At 40.1% G+C, this 23,432-nt stretch overlaps 1 long non-coding RNA gene across 1 annotated transcript; it reads left to right on the forward strand.

The window, feature by feature from the left end:
* The first annotated feature begins 5,053 nt into the window (after positions 1–5,053).
* On the forward strand, positions 5,054–6,625 carry LOC140269934 (uncharacterized). The gene is made up of 3 exons (XR_011907676.1): positions 5,054–5,082; positions 5,524–5,577; positions 6,347–6,625. It is a non-coding gene; the product is annotated as an uncharacterized lncRNA (long non-coding RNA).
* The last annotated feature ends 16,807 nt before the right edge of the window (positions 6,626–23,432 follow it).

Genomic DNA, 23,432 nt, shown 5'->3' on the forward strand with positions numbered 1-23,432 from the left:
ACTTTATTCGTCTCCATTGGAGAAATTTGTCTTGGATAAAAGCCAAATTGCAGTGCAATACAAAAAAGAAAACACTAAAAACATATGTATAGACACACACTCAAAAACTCATAATAAATACACTCAAAACAATTCGACATAATGTGCAAAACACATTCAGAAAAGTACACCCATACACCACTACTTTGGCCTCAGCTTCCTTTCCTTTTCTTCTCATGAATGATCTTAATGGATAGGGGGATAAATTAGTATTTGAGGCGATTATGTTCACAGAGTGGAACCCTGTACCTTCTTCCTGACTTTAATAATGTGTATTCTGGACTGAGCACACGTCATGTGTCAGTGAGGATGTTTTTGGCCTGATTGATAGCAGCCTGCTCAGAAAGGTCTTGTGGGGAGGAAAGGGCAGGTTTCCGAGTGCCCCTGAACGTCTCTCGATGTTTATCTCGTCATTCGCGGAGACTTCACTTCATCCTTTTTCGTCGATCGTCGATCCAGGTAAGACAACTCAAACTGTGCGTGTTGTAAATGAGAATTTCATGAACCCTGTGACATCTTTGCTGTTTAAATAAATGACATAGGGTTTTTTAACAGTTAAATATCTTGTTCTGTGAGCCACTGTAACATATGACATTTTGGCTTGCTATCGTTAACGCCGTTAGCATTAGCATCAATGCTACCGTTGGCTAAGTCTGGCTGGTGTTAATAAGCAATACAATTTAAAACAAAAAAAAAAATCTGAAGAGCATTTGATGGCTGGCAATGGAGCTACTATCCGCTTAGGTACCTTATTGTTGCCTAAGATTACATCCAACATGAAACAGCAAAGATACAGATATATATACCGAAATATAGTTTGGCATATGATATAATGGCTTGCTACGGTGAAACTGAGGATGTCCTCACAATGTTTGTCTGAGTGGATATGTGTTTGCTTCATTCAATGTGTGTGTTTCCTTCATGTGTCTGTATGTAGGCTCCATGTGTGAGTGTGTTCAGAGAAGCAGAGGTCGTAGAATGCTTTTACTATCCTATCAGAGGTTAAATGCTCACACAGAGGCTGCCATGTTTTACTCATGCTGTAATGGGAGCAGAAATAACACAGTGGCTGTTATAACATGTCGGCCATCTTGACTGTCGGCCATCTTGTGCCCTTTTAATGAGAATCGGCTCAATGTATGTTTCCTTCATGTGTCTGTATGTAGGCTCCATGCGTGAGTGTGTTCAGAGAAGCAGAGGTCGTAGTATGCTTTTACTATCCTATCAGAGGTTAAATGCTCACACAGAGGCTGCCATGTTTTACTCATGCTGTAATGGGAGCAGAAATAACACAGTGGCTGTTATAACATGTCGGCCATCTTGTGCCCTTTTAATGACAATCGGCTCAATGTATGTGTTTCCTTCATGTGTCTGTATGTAGGCTCCATGTGTGAGTGTGTTCAGAGAAGCAGAGGTCGTAGAATGCTTTTACTATCCTATCAGAGGTTAAATGCTCACACAGAGGCTGCCATGTTTTACTCATGCTGTAATGGGAGCAGAAATAACACAGTGGCTGTTATAACATGTCGGCCATCTTGACTGTCGGCCATCTTGTGCCCTTTTAATGAGAATCGGCTCAATGTATGTTTCCTTCATGTGTCTGTATGTAGGCTCCATGCGTGAGTGTGTTCAGAGAAGCAGAGGTCGTAGTATGCTTTACTATCCTATCAGAGGTTAAATGCTCACACAGAAGCTGCCATGTTTTACTCATGCTGTAATGGGAGCAGAAATAACACAGTGGCTGTTATAACATGTCGGCCATCTTGTGCCCTTTTAATGACAATCGGCTCAATGTATGTGTTTCCTTCATGTGTCTGTATGTAGGCTCCATGTGTGAGTGTGTTCAGAGAAGCAGAGGTTGTAGTATGCTTTTACTATCCTATCAGAGGTTAAATGCTCACACAGAGGCTGCCATGTTTTACTCATGCTGTATTAGGAGCAGAAATAACACAGTGGCTGTTATAACATGTCTGCCACCTTGACTGTCGGCCATCTTGTGCCCTTTTAATGACAATCGGCTCAATGTATGTGTTTCCTTCATGTGTCTGTATGTAGGCTCCATGTGTGAGTGTGTTCAGAGAAGCAGAGGTCGTAGAATGCTTTTACTATCCTATCAGAGGTTAAATGCTCACACAGAGGCTGCCATGTTTTACTCATGCTGTAATGGGAGCAGAAATAACACAGTGGCTGTTATAACATGTCGGCCATCTTGACTGTCGGCCATCTTGTGCCCTTTTAATGAGAATCGGCTCAATGTATGTTTCCTTCATGTGTCTGTATGTAGGCTCCATGCGTGAGTGTGTTCAGAGAAGCAGAGGTCGTAGTATGCTTTTACTATCCTATCAGAGGTTAAATGCTCACACAGAGGCTGCCATGTTTTACTCATGCTGTAATGGGAGCAGAAATAACACAGTGGCTGTTATAACATGTCGGCCATCTTGACTGTCGGCCATCTTGTGCCCTTTTAATGAGAATCGGCTCAATGTATGTTTCCTTCATGTGTCTGTATGTAGGCTCCATGCGTGAGTGTGTTCAGAGAAGCAGAGGTCGTAGAATGCTTTTACTATCCTATCAGAGGTTAAATGCTCACACAGAGGCTGCCATGTTTTACTCATGCTGTAATGGGAGCAGAAATAACACAGTGGCTGTTATAACATGTCTGCCACCTTGACTGTCGGCCATCTTGTGCCCTTTTAATGACAATCGGCTCAATGTGTGTGTTTCCTTCATGTGTCTGTATGTAGGCTCCATGTGTGAGTGTGTTCAGAGAAGCAGAGGTCGTAGAATGCTTTTACTATCCTATCAGAGGTTAAATGCTCACACAGAGGCCGCCATGTTTTACTCATGCTGTATTAGGAGCAGAAATAACACAGTGGCTGTTATAACATGTCTGCCACCTTGACTGTCGGCCATCTTGTGCCCTTTTAATGACAATCGGCTCAATGTATGTGTAACAATATCTAAACTGAGAGTTGTTAGAAATGTGAAGTATTTTTGTTGATGAACAATAAGATATAAATAATTGTTACAGAAAGAAAAATTGAGGTTAAATGCTCACACAGAGGCTGCCATGTTTTACTCATGCTGTATTAGGAGCAGAAATAACACAGTGGCTGTTATAACATGTCGGCCATTTTGACTGTCGGCCATCTTGTGCCCTTATGAGAATCAGCTGGGTCATTAGTTGATATGAAGACGGCTGCATATGTAAGAGGAAATAAGGACACCACACATGGGTCGAAAAGACAGAAAGGCTCCAGAAAACTTTGTGGAAAAAACAGTCTTTGTTTGAAAACTATAAGTAGAATCTGAAAGGATGGCAGAAGCCACTGGTGTAATTTTTATGCTGCTTCTATGTAGTAGTAGTAACCTTTATTTAACCAGGCAAAAATTGCTAAGAAAGTATCTTTGTATGTACGGTATTTTTGTTATGGCAGTTTAAAAACACCCCTCACTTTGAGACAGAAGTTCATGAAGAAGCATGTGTTACAGCTGATGTGTCATTGTTCTGATGTTACAGATCTGTGATTCCCAAAGCTTTGGATAGTCTCTTTTTAGATGAGGCTGTCTTATCTGAAAGGGACGGCAGAAGCCACTGGTGTCATTTTTATCCTGCTCCTATGTACAGTATATTTTTTGTATGGCAGGTTTAAAAACACCCGTCATTTGAAACGGAAGAAGCGGAATAAGTGTGCACAACAGTAATTTGTGTGCCATGATGCCTCGGCATTGACACCATATATGCTGCTGTCGTCTTAATTTTTTCAGCCCCTGTTGGGTTTGCTAATGGAATAATGAATGATGTTAGAGCTAATATCTGTTTCTGAGTCTTTATATTGTGCCTTTTAGTGTCGGTCAAAGCTGAACCTGTCAGTTCTCTTGGGGGAGGTCTCTGTGTCATTGAAAGTTGATGTGACATAATAATCACACAGACCCAGTAAAACTCATGAAGCAGCTGTGTTTCATAGTGAGTTTGGCTCAGACACTTGAACTGGACTTTATGATACTGGTTCTATTAAATAACACAAACCACATCATGTTAATGTCTCTGAGACATTATAGTAAATCCATTTAAATTCATGACTATAAATTATCAGAGAGACGACTGATAATGAGCAGTACCCCCCTCTGTGTTCTGTGGTTCAGCTAGATTCACTCTTTACACTGTGTCTTTTTTCAGACTGAGAGAGAAACCTGATCGCTGCTTTGGCTGGTAAGTACAGAGTTACTGTAAAGTTAAACAGGCTGTAGATCACATAAGCCGACTGAGTTGATATGTTCTGTATTTAAAGATCATTGGACTCTGATCAGATGAACTTTGTTTGGGTTACATCAGAGTTTGTGAGTGAATTTCCTCCTGAACAGACATTTAATGAACACAGAAATATTCTGTCCACACTTACGGAAGCTTTTAGGAAACATCTTCACTTTGTTGGTAGATTTTCTGTTGGATTCAGAAACTGTCACCTGGAAATACTGAATGGATGTGTGGACTGGTGATGATTAAACTGTGTTTATGATGCATGTTTCACAGACAGTTTTAGTCCAAACTTTCCATTCAGACTGAAATATTTCAACTGTCTCAACGAGTCTCCCATGTCAGCAACAAGTATTTCCTCACATCTGGATATCCCCATTTTACTCTCCTGTTCCTGTGGGCGGTGTCAGTGATTGACAGATAAAGCAGCCAATTGCAGCAGCTCAGCACATGATGTTCACTGCAGGGCAGCTGACAGAAGATGGGACTTTGTGCTGCTTCTAACTTTGTCTCATCAGTCATTTTCTCTGGAAATAAAGCTGAAATGACAGCACAGCTGTGCTCTTTACATGTTCTGGATGCTGATGGAACAGCTGAGTTAGAAAAGCCCACAACAACAGCAGCTCCATGTCCCAGTGACACACAGTCTAAGCTGCAGTGTCATTACATGGTGTTTTATTGTCTCCCTGTTGGTGAACCTGCTGTGTCCTCAGCTGGAAGCATTTAACTGTCAACTCTTTTTTCCTCCTTTCTTTAGACTACCTGAACTCTGACCCCTGCTCCTGGTGAGGACAAACAGTTAGTTCTTTGATGGATGTGTTCCTGATAGCTGCTCTGCTTCCTGTCAGTGTGCAGCTGTGTAACATCTGGCAGACCTGTCCTTCTCAAACTGCATGAATGAAGTGAAACATTGATCATTAGTCAGAGAACAGATTTCACAGCTGATGTGTTACTGCTCTGATTTCCACCTGATCTCTGATCCCCAAAGCTTTGGATGGTCTCTGTGAGCAGAACTGGGAAAGTTTCCATGTTTCTGATCATGAACACATTCAGCCTCTCTGAAGTGATCATCAACCGACAACATTTAACTACTTAAAGTCTACAAAAGTCTGGACCAAAGCTCATCCTGTACAGACAGGAGCAGAACCAATCAGCTGTGAGATCAGGTGATGTGTGTGTGTTCAGAGTCTTCTGCTCAGATACTAACAAACTGTTTCTCCTCTCAGACCCAAAGAGAACTCAGAGGCAGAGAGAACTGGACCAGAACTCCTGGTTGGCTGGTGAGCAGATTTCTAGTCAGTGTTTTTATGGTTTAACACAACTGCTGAGTTCACACATGAATATAAATATAAATGTGATCCTGTAGAGTACAGAGCAGAACCAATCAGCTGTGAGATCAGATGTTTTGAGTCTACCCTACACTTTTGTTCATTTGCAAATATTTTATCATTTAATATTTAAAACCTTTCCATTGTGATTAAATTCAGTGTTTTAGTGGTTTAACAGACCTGCTGATTCAAACCGAGTTCACACTTTAATATAAATCTTGTTGTAAAGGTTATGATAAACTTAATCATATGTGCTGTTCTGGCATGGGAAACAAAAGAAAAGTACACCTTAAAGGGATCGGTGGTGAGAAGATGACAACATCAGCACGTCCAAACTGGACAGTTGTGTCTGAATCAGTAACAAAAAGCCAGCACAGAGGGAAATTTTATGATCCTGATTCACTTGAAGCGTGTTTTTGCTCTCCCTGTGAGTCAAATGTTCAGTTCAGCAGCTCTGCCTCACAGCAACATATTTCCTTCACAGCCTGATTTATAGAACAGACAGAAAATACCGCCATTTTCAATGTTATTCACATTTCTGTGCTGGACATTGATGCAGATCAGCACTTTCTTGGCTGGAGAATAGTTCATAACATAATATCATAGGTTAAGTCAGAAAGTGGGAAATAAGCCACAGTAAAACACTTCAGAAGTTTCTTCAGCAGGAACTTCTTTAGATCATCTGCTCTATTAAACGGTGTGATGTTTTTGTGTCTTCCAGGTGCCCTGCGGTTCAAGACCTCTTTCTCCTCCTCCTTCTCCATCACCAGCAATTCTATCTTTCCTGTCCCACCTACCCGCTCTATCTAATATTTGGAAATTCTCTCTTGTATCCATCTATCCCTGCTCTAACTCATTTTTTGGATCTCCTCTATCATTGGACATTCTACCTTTCCTGTCTGAATACCGCCTTCTATCTGTTAATAAAGACCAAAGACTTACTCACTTGAAAAGCTTGAAATCCAATTGTTTGGAAGTTGCAAAGTTCTGATACCGAATTGTTTGGAAGTTGAAAGTTCTGATTCCAGTTTTGGAAACTTGAGGTTGATTGGAACCTTGTCTTGCTGTTTTTGGAATCTGAGACTCTACTCTCACTGCTCTCTCTACCTGTCTACCTGTCTCATACATCTTAGAAAATTGGCACATTTTCTTTATTCAAATTTGGCTCAAAGTCTCAAATATTGTGATACACATTTAATTCTTGAAGAGAAATCCCCCAAAATATAATTTATACACAGATTTGTAGAAATCTAAAGCATAACTTCTGTTTTGGATAAGATATTCTGATACTAATTTGAAAGAGATCAATTAAAAGATTCTTGATCTTTGAATCTATAAATTCCTATCTGAAAACAGTGCTTCCAGAAATTCAACAGTTAATTCTTGTTATAGACCCAAAGAAACACATTTAGTGAAGTCAAATAAAAGCACTGCATCTGTTCCTGTGCTGCTGACTCACTGCAGGTTTGTTCATACAAGTGTTGAAATAAAACACATCTGTAAGGAGGATTGGAGTCTGTCTGCTCTGAACTGACCAGAAGTGGAATCCAGCTACCAGAAGCATCTGTCATCCTGCTGCTGCTGAGATCCTGATCTGCATCACAACCCTTCATATATATATATATATATAAGAGCTTTCAGAGATTTGAATTCAGCTTGTTGTCATTAAATCTGTCTGAAATAATAAATCCATCTGTGATTCAGAAGCTAATAATAGTGAGAGTACGTCAACAGATTGTAGCTGATTGAACTACTGATCATTTATATTTGGTTTGTTCATTCTGTAACACATTACTTTTGAGATACTGCTAACATTTTCATAACTTTCATACTTTTTGCAAAATAATAGTTCTAATTTGGAAGAAAATAAAGAACCACTGAACGTAATTCTAACCTGACATTTTAAAAATTGGAAAGAAGTGAAACAAGTTCAAACTTTTAATTGGATACTTTCTTATTCCATAATAAAATTAGCTGAAGTTTTGGTCTGTTGGAATCTTCAGATTAAAGTTTAACTTCTTCTCTAAACGTCTGTTTTTTCTGTTTGATAAGAATTTTTCTGCTATCGATAGACGTGTAAATCTGTTAACTGAAAAGATCATTGATACCAATAAACTACACAAAGTTACATTTGAAATATCACAACTGTGAATAAAACCTGTGTGTTGGTGACGTCACTACAAATAAAGTTTTGAGGTTTTGAAGCAGCAATAATGCCAAAGAAGGGTCGGCGTTCTCAGGCTTGTAAGCTCAGGTGGCAGAAGGAGAAAGAATCTCAGAGTGAACAACCAGAACGTGTGCCAGTGTCACAGAAGTTATCTTATGCTGAGGTTGTAAAGAGAGATCATCACAGTGATGGTGTGTGTGTTGGAGAGTCTTCTGATGGACAGCAGGTAAACAGCAGAGGTCAGAGTGCAGTTTCTGATGGGAACACTGTCATGAATGCTTTCCAGCATGGTAAAGAGCAACAGGTAAAGCAGAGTGTGCCTCAGGTGTCTTATGCTGACATGGTAAAGAGAGGACGTGATGCAGCTGGAGCGTCTCATCAACACAGTGTGAATGTGGAACCTCAGCCATCAGTGACACATGTCTGTGCCTCACGCAGTCAGGCTTCATTAAAATATGGAAAATACAGGAACAGTCAGTGTGTGGCCAACAGTTTGGTGTTTCTGTCCTTTCTTTATGAGAATGAAAAGATTAGCAGAGCAGATCTTGACCTAGTTCTGGATAAAGGAGATGCTGTGTACAGACAGGCCAGAGAAAGGTTTCCTAACAGTGTCCATTTGGCATCTGATGAACTTCCAGATGAAGTTAGTGCACGCAGGTCAAAGTATCAGGTGGACTTGACTCAGCAGTCGGTGTATGGAACATTTGGAGGTGGAGAGAGGCTTCTCAGCCTTGAACATGGACTGAGCTTTTTGTCATCAGATGTACAGTATGGGCTGCTGATCATGGCAGGGTTATGTGTCGCAGTTTTCAGATGCAGATCTGGTCAGTACGGATACTTTGACCCACACTCCAGGAACAAAGATGGACTGCCACTTTCACCCAGGCTGTTGAACTTTGGTACTGCTGTGATGCTGAAATTCACACATCTGAGAGACATGATTGACAGGATCAAGTTGTGCTACACAATGTTTGACATCCAGTCATCTTGTATGTTCGAACTCAAGCCTCTGTCATTTCACAGTGTGAACACATCCAACCAGAGAAATGCTGTTTCAGACACAGACTGCAGACACACAGCTGTTGATGCACCTCCTCTGTTACAGGAAGCTGTCAATGAATCAAACACACACACTGCCACTGATCAGTCTGAGAACATTTCACCAGAAATGTCAGCTGACACAAATGTTGAACAAGTTGAAATGACAACGTTCCCATCACAGAATTTTCCTCAGAATGAGCCAAACTTATCTGCCTCAGTGATGCCCACTGTTCTTAATGATCTCTGTTGCAATGTTTTGGAGGAATTATCCACTGATATCACTTCTCCAGCATCTGTGAGACAAGAACAGAACACAGTTCCTTGTGCCCAAGTTGAACATGAAGCATGTGTTGAAATCGTTTGCCCTCCAAATGATGCTTCTCACAGTGGATCAAATATCTGTCACAGTGATCTTCCAGATAATGGTTTGAAGGGAATCTCATGTAATCTGTCCAAACTTAGTAAACACAAGAGGAGAAAAATGAAAAGGAGAATGATGGCAAGAAAAAAACCTAGCCAGAGAAAAGAGAATCAAAAAAGGAGAGAAAGGGAAATATATTCATCTAATGAAATGCAGAGAGAAAAGAAAAGATCACGCATCAGAATGTCATATCAAAAGAATGCAGAATTCAGAGAGAAACAAAAGTCATACATCAAGAGATCTTACAGAGAAAAAGAAGGATTCAGAGAGAAACAAAAGTCATACATCAGGAGATCTTACAGAGAAAAAGAAGGATTCAGAGAGAAACAAAAGTCATATATCAAGAGATCTTACAGAGAAAAAGAAGGATTCAGAGAGAAACAAAAGTCATACATCAAGAGATCTTACAGAGAAAAAGAAGGATTCAGAGAGAAACAAAAGTCATACATCAGGAGATCTTACAGAGAAAAAGAAGGATTCAGAGAGAAACAAAAGTCATACATCAGGAGATCTTACAGAGAAAAAGAAGGATTTTCACAAAGACAAAAGATGTACATAATAAACCGTTACAGACAGAGTGAAAGCTTTCGACAGAGGCAGAGAAGTTATATTACTCAACGTTATGGGAATGACAGACTATACAGAATCAGACACAGACAGCTGATGAAAAAAATCATGAGAAACAGATACAGGAACAGTCAGTCTTTCAGGATGATGGATAACATCAGACGTGCTATGAGCATTAAAAGAAAATACAGACGAATGAACAGAAACACTCAAACAGAGACCAGAGAAGTGCAGAGTCTTCAACATGAGACAGTTGAGAACAGGTTGATCAATGAAGCCATATCTGTGTTCAGATCTAATATTAAGGCTGGTCCCACTTATGTCTGCACTGTGTGTCATAAGGCCTCGTTTCCCAACCAGGTACGAACCTGCACAAGGTCAAATTATGGCAAAAATCCTAATGTGGTTTCACAGTGTCTGACAGGAAAGTATGTTCATGTTTGTGATGAAGCCTGCAGAAATGAACCATGCACAGTTCCTGATGAGAGAAGGAAAGAGTGGATTTGTCACACGTGCCACGCTCATCTAAAAAAAGGATGCATGCCAAGCCTCGCAGCAGCTAATAAACTCCAGTTGTCTGAAATTCCCAGTGAACTGTCAGATCTGAATATTCTGGAAAGACATTTGATTGCTAAGTGCATACCGTTTGCTAAGATCATTCCTCTTCCAAGAGGCAGACAAAGACTGATCAGGGGAAATGTTGTGTGTGTACCATCTGAGGTCCAAGAAACAGTCAATGCATTACCCAGACTGAGGAGTGAGTCTCAGGTGATGAGAGTGAAACTGAAAAGACGTTTGTCTTACAGAGGGCATCAGCTTTTTCAGACTGTAACCTGGTCTAAACTAGTCTCTGCATTACTGAAACTGAAGCAGGTTCATCCAGAGTATCAGGACGTTACTATCAGAGATGAAGCAGAACTCTGTGACCCAACACTTCCTGATGATGAGGATGATGACGATAGTGATGTCAGCATGGGGGAGGATGACTATGATGATGCAGATTTGATGGAAATTGACATGTGTGAGAGAAATGCACTGTGTGAGGCAGAAAATGAGCCTGAAAATGATCAGAACTGTGAATGTGAACAACCACAGCAGCAGAGAGATGATGGAGATGAAGGTGATCTGCCAAATGGAGGGTTTGCTTTAGAATCATGCCTTCAGCCTCTTGACATATCAGAAGAGATCCTCTGTTACAGTGATAACACTTATTGTGTGGCACCTGCCCAAAGAAATAGTCCAGTTAGCTTCTTCAGGACTCCAAATTTGGAATCAATGTCATTCCCTGTACAATTTCCTACGGGTGAGAACACATTGGATCAAATGAGACACATTAAAGTCAGTCCAAGTGGATATTTCAAGTCAAGGCTTTTTAATGTGGATGATCGTTTTGCCAGAGACCCAAACTACTTGTTCTTTGCACAGTTTGTGATAGAGATACACTTGGCTAATAACAGCATGACGATACAGCTGAGAAAAGGTAAAACTATGACCAGAGATGGACGCATGATAACCTCGGGCATGTTACAAGACAAACGAGAGGTTGAGAGACTGGTGAGAAATAAAGATGCAGTCAGATTCATGCAGCCACTGAGAGGGACTCCAGTATACTGGGAGAAAACAACTAAAGATCTGTTTGCCATGATCAGACAGTTGGGAACTCCGACGTTCTTCTGCACATTTTCAGCTGCTGAGTTCAGATGGCCTGAAGTGATTGAAGCAATAAAGAGACAGCAAGGAGAACAGGTTGATTTTGAATCACTTGACTGGACTGTAAAGTGTGAGATTCTGCGATCCAACCCTGTCACCTGCATGCGTTTGTTTGATAAGCGTGTTGAGGCACTATTCAGAGATCTGCTGCTCTCAGATGCTCAGCCACTGGGGAAAGTGATTGACTTTTTCTACAGAGTTGAGTTTCAGCACAGAGGAAGTCCACATATTCATGCAATGCTTTGGGTTGATGGAGCACCTGAACTGGATGTTTGTGATGATCAGACTGTGTGTAATTTTGTAGACAGATACATCTCAGCACAACTGCCTGACCCAGAAACACAACCTGAACTGTTCCAGAAAGTCTCTGAAGTTCAGAAGCACAGTAAGAACCACACTAGGAGCTGCTTCAAGAGTGTGAACTCTGGTTGTCGGTTTGGTTTTCCAAAGCCACCCTGCACAAACACAATGATCACCAGACCCGGTGAGGATGATAACACTGGAACTGCAAAGAGCAAACTCAGACCTCTGCTGCAGCTGCTGAATCAACCTGAAATTGCTTCCTTGAGTCTAGAGCAGGTCCTCTCTCGATGCAACTTGACGCTGGCAGAGTATGAACGGTGCCTTCAGAGTATGAACAGAAAGACTGCAATCTACCTGAAGCGTGATCCCAAAGACAGCTGGATAAATGGGTACAACCCACATCTGCTTAAAGCCTGGGACAGTAACATCGATGTGTCCTTCATTCTGAATGCTTACTCGTGTATACAGTATCTGACCAAATACATCACAAAGAAGGAAAGTGGTCTGTCAGAGTACCTGAAAACTGTCATGGAGAATTCCAACATGGACAGAGTTAATGAGTGTGATGAGATGAGAGCTGTCATGCAGGCTTATTCAAAAAAGAGAGAGATCAGTGCTCAGGAGTGTGTGACTCGTGCATGTGGAATAAAGATGAAAAAGTGTTCACGCAGTGTTGTGTTCGTTCCTACTGATGACAATCCAGTGAAAATGAGTCGCCCCATGTCATTCTTGGAGGACACCCCGTCAGAGTCTTGTAATGTGTGGATGACGAGTTTCAGTGACAAATACAAAGCCAGACCTGAGACACCAGAGTATGAGGAGATGTGCTCGGCTGATTTTGCTGCCACCTGCAGGTTTGTCAGTGCAGACCACTCAAAGCGTGATGGTGTTTTACCACTTCTGAATGAGCTGGGATTTGTCCAAAGGAGGAAAAATGATAAGCCCTCTATCATCAGATATTACCAGTGTTCAAAGGAGAAACACCCTGAGCAATTTTATGCCAGATTACTGAGACTGTACCTTCCTCACCGATCTGAGTATGAAATACGAAGTGCCGATCTTCCGACCTACGAGTCTTTTTACAACTCTGGCTGGGTCCAGCTACCAGGCTCAAACCGTCCTGAGAGTGTGAAAAGTATTGTCAAAGCAAACAGAGACAAATATGAGAAAAACACTGAGGAGATTGAGAATGCACTTGTAGAGTTTGAGGAGAGCAGAGACCATGTGATTGATGAATGGTGTAATCTTGCTCCTGAATCTGAAGTTGTGAGGTTGCAGTGTGATGATGAACTGCAGGAAAGAGAGCCAGACGATGAACAGGAAAATGTACCCGACTATTGTCCTCAGTCTGATGCTGTAACAGAAATGAGAGCCACCAGAGAACCCCCCGCTATGGATCCAGCTGTGCTACGACAGATGTATCAGAACCTGAACCAGAAGCAGGCCTGTGTGTTCTATGCGATCAGAGACTGGTGCAATAAACTTGTGTGTGGGCTAAATCCAGAGCAGTTTTTCTTCTATGTTAACGGTGGTGCAGGAACAGGAAAGTCACACCTGATCAAATGCATTTACTCAGAGGCATCTAAGATACTGAGCAAACTGCAGCTCTACTCAGAGGAGTTTGACATATCAAACCCAACTGTTTTACTCTCTTCTTTCACTGGAACTGCAGCTTTCAACATCTGTGGCACAACACTTCACTCCCTCCTGAAGCTTCCACGCAGTCTTAAACCACCAATCCAAGGACTTGGTAACCAACTGGATGAACTCAGATCTGAACTGTTTAATGCTCAAATCATCATAATCGATGAGATCTCGATGGTTTCAAAGCCTCTTTTTGCATATGTGGACGCACGACTGAAACAGATCAAAGGCAATCAGAGAGCGTTTGGTGGAATGTCAGTTTTAGCTGTTGGAGATTTTTATCAGCTGCCACCTGTGCGACAGTCTAAACCGCTCTGTGTGCACGATCCAGCAGATATTGACCTGTGGCAGGAACATTTCCAGATGATCACTCTGACTGAGATCATGAGACAGAAAGATGATGTTGCCTTTGCAGACGTGCTGAACAGGATTCGGGTGAAACAAAAGGCAGATGAGCTGTCTCAGGCTGACAGAGATTTGTTGTCACAGGCCATCACTGAACCAGCTCGTTGTCCCACTGAGGTTCTGCACATTTTCCCCACAAATAAGTTGGTTGATGAACACAACTCAGCAACACTGACTCTGTTCCATTCCAATATTATAACCATAGATGCAGATGACTTCCAGAAAGATCCCCGAACAGGCAGAATGGCACGAAAAGACACGCCATGTAAGGGAGGTCGAAATGATTTAGCAGACACTCTGAAAGTTGCTGAAGGTGCTCGTGTCATGCTCACCAGAAACTTTGATGTTCAGAATGGTCTGGTTAACGGTGCTTTTGCCACACTGATGAGCGTAGTGACTTCTGAGGATGATCAACACATCACTAAGCTGGGCCTGAGGATGGATAATCAGACCGGTGTAACAAGAGACCAGAGTGGAGCTCCAGAATCTGTCAATCTGGTTTACATCGAGAGAGCAGAGGAGAAGCTGAAACAGAACGGAGTGGTACGTAGACAGTTTCCTGTCAGGCTGGCGTTCGCATGCACTGTCCATAAAACCCAGGGCCTCACAACACGTGCAGCTGTGGTGTCACTGCAGAAAATCTTTGAAGCAGGTATGGCTTATGTAGCTCTGAGCAGAGTGACGTCTCTCAGTGGTCTTTATTTACTAGATTTGGATGAAAAGAAAATATACGCCAATCCTGAAGTGACTGCAGCGCTCGAGACCATGAGACAAGCCCATGTGGATCACATGATGCCTCTTCTTCAGGTGAGAGAAACAGTAAACAGGCCCGATACTCTGACCCTTGTTCATCACAACACAGAGGGACTGCCATCTCACATCGGTGACATCAAGAGACATCATGAGCTGTGTCTAGCAGATGTTCTGTGTCTGACAGAGACTCACCTGCAAGGCTCCTTTGTTGCAGACAGTCTTCAGCTGGACGGCTACAACATGTTCAAACGCAACAGACACACGTCCTACACTAACTATCCTCAGATGGCCAGCAAAGGAGGTGGTGGAGTTACTGTTTATGTGAGAAACCACATCCAGGTGCGTGAAAGACAGTATTTGCATAATGTGACTGATCTTGAGTTTGTGGCTTTGAAGGTTGAGGCTCCATTCTGTGCAGTGATTGCAGCTGTGTACAGACCTCCTGACTACAGTCTGAGACCGTTCCTGGAAAACCTGGTAAGCCTTTTGGATGCACTTGAGGTGTTGGACTGTCACCCTGTTATTGTGTGTGGAGACTTCAATGAGAATCAGCTGCACGGGTCAACAAAGCCAATTCTAGAACTGTTTCAGTCTAAGGGATATGTGCAGCTGATCACCTCTGCCACCACAGACAAGAACACACTGCTTGATCTCATTTTCATTTCCCAGCCACAGAGATGTCTCCACTCAGGTGTCATGAGAACGTATTACAGCTATCACAACCCGGTGTTCTGTGTCCTGTCCACCAGTGAACCGTGAAGAGGTCGGTGAGTCTTAGAAATCATGAAAAATATAAGAAATTATCTTCTGAAGTTTGAATTTTTGGTGAAGAGGTAATAATGTTTTCTTTACAATGTTTTGATATAGTCAAAATGTGTTTAACATGATGCCTGCTGATGATTGCTGAGAATAATGAGCATTAACTTTGAACGACTCTCTGTATGTTATCTGACTTTTAGGCTGACGGCTGAGATATGTCTGTTCCTGTTTAATGTATTTTGTATTTGTCTGAAGATAATCTGATTTTGGTGTCACACTAGTATCAGTTTGGTGTTTTCATTTTTTAACTGTTGGATGAAATTATGGGACTTAATTATTTTAATCAGAAAGACACATTTTACCCGATATTGAACATTTTTCAGACACTGATAGAAATAGATGTTTTTCCAGAATTGTATTTAGATATTTTACAGATATTAAATGAATAATAATAAAACTACATCTTATAATAATGTATAATGTAGAATATAGTAATATAAATATAATATATAGACAGATGATATCAATAATATAATAACAAATAATACAGTATATAATCATATATACTCATATGCTATATCAATACTTATAATATAAATAGTATAAATTATACAAATAATAATAAAATAACACTGATAATATAATGTATAATATAGAATATCGTAATAATAAAATAATAGTATCTATTATACTATATACTATATAGTATATATAGTATACTATAAATAATATAATATATAACACAGTATATGATAATATTTATACATATAGAATAATATAAATATATTTATAGGAACTTCAACATGTTGTGGCCTGTGCATTTATCTGGGTGGGTTGGGTCAGGGTTGATAAATGCACAGGCCACAACTGTCTGAGCAGCTCTATAAAAGCTGCTACATTTACCAGAATATAGAAGAAACATCAGAAAGCATGAGCTCTACGTGCAGCACATGCTTTCTGATACCAACAACACCAGCTGATACCCCACTGGGGTGGAGGGCAAAGTGGGTTGGGGGTGGGGTGGGCGATCAAAGAACTATAACTATGTTTTATAACTAAAACTGTTTAGATGTTTAGCTTTATTTACTCCAGACAGGAGACATGTTCTCCTGTATCCTCCTTGACAACATCCTCCATGGCAACATCCTCCAGCACCAACTCCAGCACAACAACACACACTTCAACGTCATCTTCATGAACTGTCAGTCCAAACCAGACCCATCACAGAGAAACTTTCACACCCTGCCATCCCAGTCTTTCTTCAAAGCAGAGGATAAAATGGCCCCTGTTAACCCTCACCTGACCACCTGGCTGACCCTGAGAAAAACCACACATCATGCTGCCTCAGACCACCAGCAACAGTGAACTCAGCACTGCTGCATCACACAGAGACATGTCCTCCTCCTGCCAGAGACCAGGGTTCTTCTCAGCTGACAGAAGGTAGAGTGGAGATCTTCCCTTTGGAAAGAAAAAAATGCTAGTGTGTTGACTGTTTATATCATTATATTGAAACTATTATTTCATGGTCCATTTTCACAGTCTTTCTTCAGGCCTTCCTCTCCTGTGAATCCTTTATAGCTGAGATACGCACAGTTGCACAGAAAGTTATCATCAACACTTCTGAAACATCTACATGTAAAATCATGTTGGACAAAATGTGATTTTACGCTCTCCGGCAATCTTTAAGGTACTTAATTATTGCATGGTGTAATATTTTGACCTGTGTTTTTTAAACAAAAGTTCATTATAAGATCTGTTCTGTCTTATTTTCTCAGGAACAGCTCTGTCTTCATGTCTGCACATGTCCACCTCACCACTCTGGGAGAGACTACTCTTAACCCTTCAGCAGGTGATCAGGCATTTGGCTGCAGGGACACACACTGCTCGAGATCAGTCATTGTTTTCAAACTGCCTTTGTCTCCTCTGTCCAGCTTCAGGCAGCATCGGACTACTAGTGAAAGATCTCACTTTGAGAAAGGAACTGACAACTCAAATGATGTTAGAAATACATATTTCTCTTTTTCTTTAAGGCCTGTGCTCTTCATTAGCAGATTCATGGAAGCAGAAGTTTGTCACTGAACATGAAAAATGTCACATGGTGAACTTATCTTACATCTTTACACTGCCACGGCCCGTCTTTGACTCTTTGGTTTGCATCACAAGATTCAATAAACAACGCAAATACAAAATGAACCATTACAAAATGTAGGACTCTGAATAGCAGCAGTAATTTAACAACTAAAACCCATTTCATGCTATGTATTTCTGTATAGTGTATGTTTATTTTTTATGTTTCAGAACAGTGCAGTATTTTTACTTTTCATTTAATCATATTTCCTCTGTATCTTTTTAGTGTTTAAACGGTAAAGAAAGTAGTGAGGCTGAAATTAAAAGGTAATTGATATAGTTATCGTTTGCAAGTTAACTCGATAACAGAGAATAACATTTAGTAATTGCAGGAGGCTTAAGGCGGGACTCACACATACATATTTTGTGTTATAGCTTGATGGTTGGTATGCATTATGTTTGGGAATGGATTTTAATCATTCACCCAATCTGACTGGTGACTGCCATTTGAAAAGATTAACTTCTTACAACTTTCCCAAATGAGTTATTCAAGCAAGGCAAAGCGGATCCTAAAGATAACTTTGGTAGTTAAAAGCATCAGACATTCATGAATGAATTAGAAGCTAAGCCACTGAAGCATGGAAAAAAAGTCTGTGTGAATCCTGCCTCAGCGTGGGGTATCAGCTGGTTTACAGGTATGATGTGTTTTCCGTATTTGTGCAGTTAGGCCAGACTAATCTATATACAGCATAAGTCCAGTGTGAAATTTAAATTCAGCGTTTTAAGCGATGTTTTTACAATGCTCCCAACTATCAGGTCACACAGACCACATGTAATATGAGGGTTTGCTTGTCTTTGGTCACACAGGGGACTTATGTCTTAAAAGAAAAACACTATCACAAGTTGATTAATTTATTATTACAACATGACTATCTCTAGTGAAGATGAGGGGGGTATGTTTCACTACTATTTTGATTTATTCAGTACTATCTCTTTCTTTTGGGGTTGGGGGCTATTTGTTTTTCAATTTATTCAACAATGATGAGGATGAAAGATAGGAAATAATCTTTTAAATTTATTTCACCTACTTTGTTTAAGATATATATTCCACATGGATATGAATTCACAACCTCCTTGATGTGTTGAACTATCTGACACATTAATAATATATTCAGCAAAGGATCAGTGTTTCCAAGTTTGTTACTATTGCACGCTATATTACTATGAACAGTATATTGTAGATAATATGGATGAAGAAAGGATATTGTAACAGATTGTGACTGATATTATTGAAATCCCAACTTTAAAAACTATTGCAGTGTGGATTTTCATTTTGCAAGTTTCATAGACATTGTTTTGTGGTTGTTATTTGGTCATTGTTCTACTCTTACTTTGATACATTTTGTCATGTATTTGTGCACTGTTGCATCCCAACAAGAAGGTTTATGGACTGAACCTTGGCTGAGGCCTTGACATGCTCTCCCCTACCCTGTCTCAGTTCTCTATGTGTTCTTTAGCTTCCTTCCACATTTGAGAAAACATGCATGTTATGTTAAATTAGGATTCTAAATTGATCGTAGGGATCTAGCCCTGTCACTGACTTATGACCTGTCCAAGATTTACCACACCTCTCAACCCTAAACAGGATTAAGTGAGCATAAACATTGTTCCAATGTTTCTTTAAAAAAAAGAGAAAACCTTAACATTTAAATCGTATATTTTATTTGTAAATTTAACTTGTGTCCTCAGGTTGCTTTTTACACATTAACAATGGGGGTGCATGATAATCAATAATTAGTATCAGTGTCATCTGACCTTTTGACTATTAAAGTTTTCACACAAGTTTAAGTTTACTTTTCCATGGCTGTTGTATACAAGGCCAATAAGGTATGACAGTTGCAACAAGTAATTTACAAAATCTATCTATCTATCCTTTCTGACCATATTTTGTGCTAAAATGACTACCAATATTTAGATGTATCAGTTTATTAGCATTATGTATGACTCCATGTTTGTATGCTGTAATATGACTCAACAATTCATGGCTGTGTTACTGTTATTATTAAAATAAAATAAATAAATTAAATAAAATAACTGCAGATTGAAATTGAGCATTTTCTTAATTTTGTCCTTTCTGAATCTCAGTGACTGTGAATCTGAGTACATATGCAGAATGTTGATGCTGTTGATGTTTCTGCATTTGGCAGACACTTTTATCCAAAGCAGAAGAAAAAGATCCTGCTTTTCTACTTTGACAAGCTTATATATTGTCACGTGGAGATGTCTAGTCACAAATTTGGGGTGTATGAGCCCCAAACTTGAAGCTCTCAGTTCTGGGAACAGCTAAGATACTGTGTTGAGCCTTCAAGTTGGGTGGCTTAAGGTAATGTGTAAGAACAGAAAACAAGACATTCAGCTAAATATTTGCTATTTCTTTTTCCACGTTTGTCAGTGTCCCAAGATACTTTCATGATTCATGTTTAAAGGAAAAAAAGAACATCTCTAAATTGACAGCTGGGATGAAATTCTTCTCTCTAAGCGCTCTGTATCCTAAACCTGTTGCTTATCCATTGAGCTAAGTCCCATGCTGAGGATGCAGTTTGTAACAGGGAATATCTAAAAGCAATTGTGTATATCTCTATATGTGTGGTGGGGATAACTGATGCTATTTCAGTATTTCTACTCCGTACTGAATCAAACTGTCATCCAGTTGAATTTGTTTGTCAGACTTTAGACTTTCAGACGAGGAATCAAACAAAGGACACGAGAAACTCACACAGCCAAACTGTTCTCCATCATGGACAGTGACCAGCACCCTCTCCATCACAGGTTAAGATACACAGCGGAGTACCTTCTCTCACAGGCTGCTGCAGCTCCGCTGTCAAAGGGACAGATTCAGGAAATTTTTCCTGCCACATGCCATCACACTGTACAATAACAGCTGAGACTCTGAAGAACACCGTTTATTGATACACTTTAATATTGCTATTTTCAATTTGTCCAGGTTGTCCTTTTCTAATTGATTTAATGCTCCACTGTAATTTCCCAGCTTGAGATATATCAAGTTTATCTATATCTATACACGGAACAATGTCAGTTTGCCTGTGTTTTGCAACTCACCTGAGGTCAAACGGCTGATTTAGATGTCAGAAAAAAAAGCCAAAATGACTTCTTAATAAACTGTCCACTATGAAAAATGTAATTGTACAATTAGCTCTTTTGAAAGTGTGTTTACGACGTTGCGGGGTTATTAGTTTAGGTCTAAGCACCATCTGTACTTCTAAATGAAAATGGAAATCATCAGAAATGTCATATAGTTGCCATTGTCCAACAAAGAAAGCTGCTTCCGTTTTAGCTCTGTGCTCCCATGTATGTCATTTCTGCTTCAATAATTGGCATGAAATCAGTTAAATGCCACTGAGACTCAAACATTAATGTTAACGTTATCCAAACAGCATGACTTAAGTAATGTATTTGCAATAAAACCATAAAAGATTCTACTCGAAAAAGATTACTCAACCAGTTTAACACAGAAATCTGTGAAGCTACATAAGAAATCACACACAAAGGTCCTGGTCATCAAGTACAGCCAGAGTAATTGCAGATGTACTGTCAGCTACAGTAAATGCACTGAGTCAGCATCCTTGAAGAGATACCTGCTGTGGAACTTTTTCATTGACACTCGGCTTCTACCTCTGAGCTGCTGTAACAACTGAACTTAACCTGCTGAAATCAATGAAAGTTTAAAATCTGAAAGGCTTTTACTTTTATATAATGACACCACAAATATCTTCTGTAACAGAAAAAGACTTGCAAATTACAACAGAAGATCTTCTTAATGCAAGCATTATTGATGCTAAGTCTGCTTGATGGGTTTGCTGGCTAAATTGACAGGATTCTAATGTACATGTTTGGTTGTGTAAGGTTTTTTTCTTTAACATTTTCTGTCTGAATTATTGTTTTTTTCATTTCACACTTAGTTTTTTATCAAAAAAGTTCAGGTTGGATACTCACCTGCCAATGCCAAACTGGCTAAAAGATTAAAGTATTAATCGAATATCAGTTTTAATGCCAAACAGCCGCGATAAACCTGAGCAAACAATTCAGTTAAACCATATAACAATGTTTCACTGAAACATTTAAAATGAATTGAAGATAGTCTTTAGCGTGGGCCTCAGCACTTTGCTGTGAAACAATACCACACCATGCAAAACCATATATCACATACATTTTTATTTCACATTAAACAACTCTTAAGAACACGCAATGATAAATGAACTATTTACAATAACAAGGGAACTTTTCCATCTTTTACACTCTTTTGATTTCACTTATCGTTTTCCCTTCAACCTTAATTTCCACTTTGACAGGATGTTTTTGGAGTTCCTCGTCAAAGGGCCTCCACAGCTTCTCCTCGATTTCAAGGCAAGTGTCTTCGGCTTCAAGGAGGAGATGAAGGGTGCCCGGTTTCCCACTCACTTCATCCACACCAATGATGGTCACCTCAGAAAAATCCATTTTCTTTTTCTGTTGAAACAGGAAACACACGTCTTGATATGAGAACTTTGTGAAAACATGAAGCAACAATAATAGCCTGCATACCACAGACTGATGTGCAGGGCTATAGAAAAGAAACTTTCACAAAAATGAAGACATATGCAACTTGGATGTTCATGAGATGAAAAGTTGAAAAATAGAGAACACACCCTGAATCTCTCAGTGAACTGATGGTGTTCATGTGGTAATATGTATAGTTTAAATCCACAATCAAAGTTAACAAAGAGCCATAGGCAACCAGACACACTCAGGCTCATACCTAAAGCTGTTTGGAATGACCAGTTAAGACGATTCATTCTCTGGTTGTGAGAAGAGGCTGGAGCAAACCCTCACAGACACAAGGTGTAAGTAAATGTTCATAAGTAAAGTGTGTGAAGTTTAAAAGAATCTTGATGCTCTGAGATCAAGTACTACATACTCCTTTATAAACAGAGGAAAATGCAGTAGCATTTATTGGCATATAACTTATCTACTTATGTCTTTAACAGCAAAGTACCTCCACTTTAGTGAGGCTAGATGACTGCAGCTGAACCCCATAGCTGGTCCTGGACACCTTCATATGCGTCAGTGTGAGGACTTCTCCCAGGCTGATGTCACTGCTTACTGATGCTTCCCTCCACAGGCAAATGTTCACAGTAACTTGGTCCTGTGGAAGATAAGGTAAGAAGAATACATTTTCTTGTATGAAATATCCCAATAACATCATTGTTAAAAGTAGTTAGACAAAAAAAAAAAGTTAAACCAGGACCAAGTCCTCACACATGACTCTTTAGCATGATTGTTTTACACCTATCACCATTTAATTATTTCAGATTTGGTCTACCTGTTGCAGTCTCATGTTCCTCACTGGGATGTGTTCCCTTCCTGAAAGGACCTTCTTCACAGCTGAGACCTAAAAATCACAGCATATAAACGTGTTTCATTTTCCACTTTGTTCTCTGTCTTGATACTTTAAAAGCCCCGACAAAAAAAGAACAATGAAAGTTACCTCCACAACATTTCCTTCCACAGAAATGAGGCCTTTGACGTCCGTGCAGCTCCTCAGATGTGTAAGAGGGGCTGGTGGGTCCAGAACATCATCTACCTGGTTTAGCAGCTCCTCACACACAGTCACCTCCGATCCTCTGAAGAACTGCGTTCTGGATGTGATATTTATGTGGAATGGGGGAGCTTGGCCCCGCAGATTGTGCCCCCTCATTACATAATATGAACCTGCTTTTAGTTTTTCTGCAAATTCCTCATAAACGGTGACTCTGGCAAGGGAGTCACCGTCTGAGATTACAGCCAATTTATTGTTTTTTATTGTGGCTGGCCTGGCTCCAGATTCATCAAATTGCCAAGTAACCACCTTTGGCTGATCAATCAGCTTTAGGACAGCGATTGGAAGGGCTGGCGGTTTAAAATATGGGGTTT

Source organism: Leuresthes tenuis, unplaced genomic scaffold (genome assembly GCF_036924035.1).
Source record: "Leuresthes tenuis unplaced genomic scaffold, fLeuTen1.0.hap1 SCAF_15, whole genome shotgun sequence".
NCBI classification, from domain to species: Eukaryota; Metazoa; Chordata; class Actinopteri; order Atheriniformes; family Atherinopsidae; genus Leuresthes; species Leuresthes tenuis.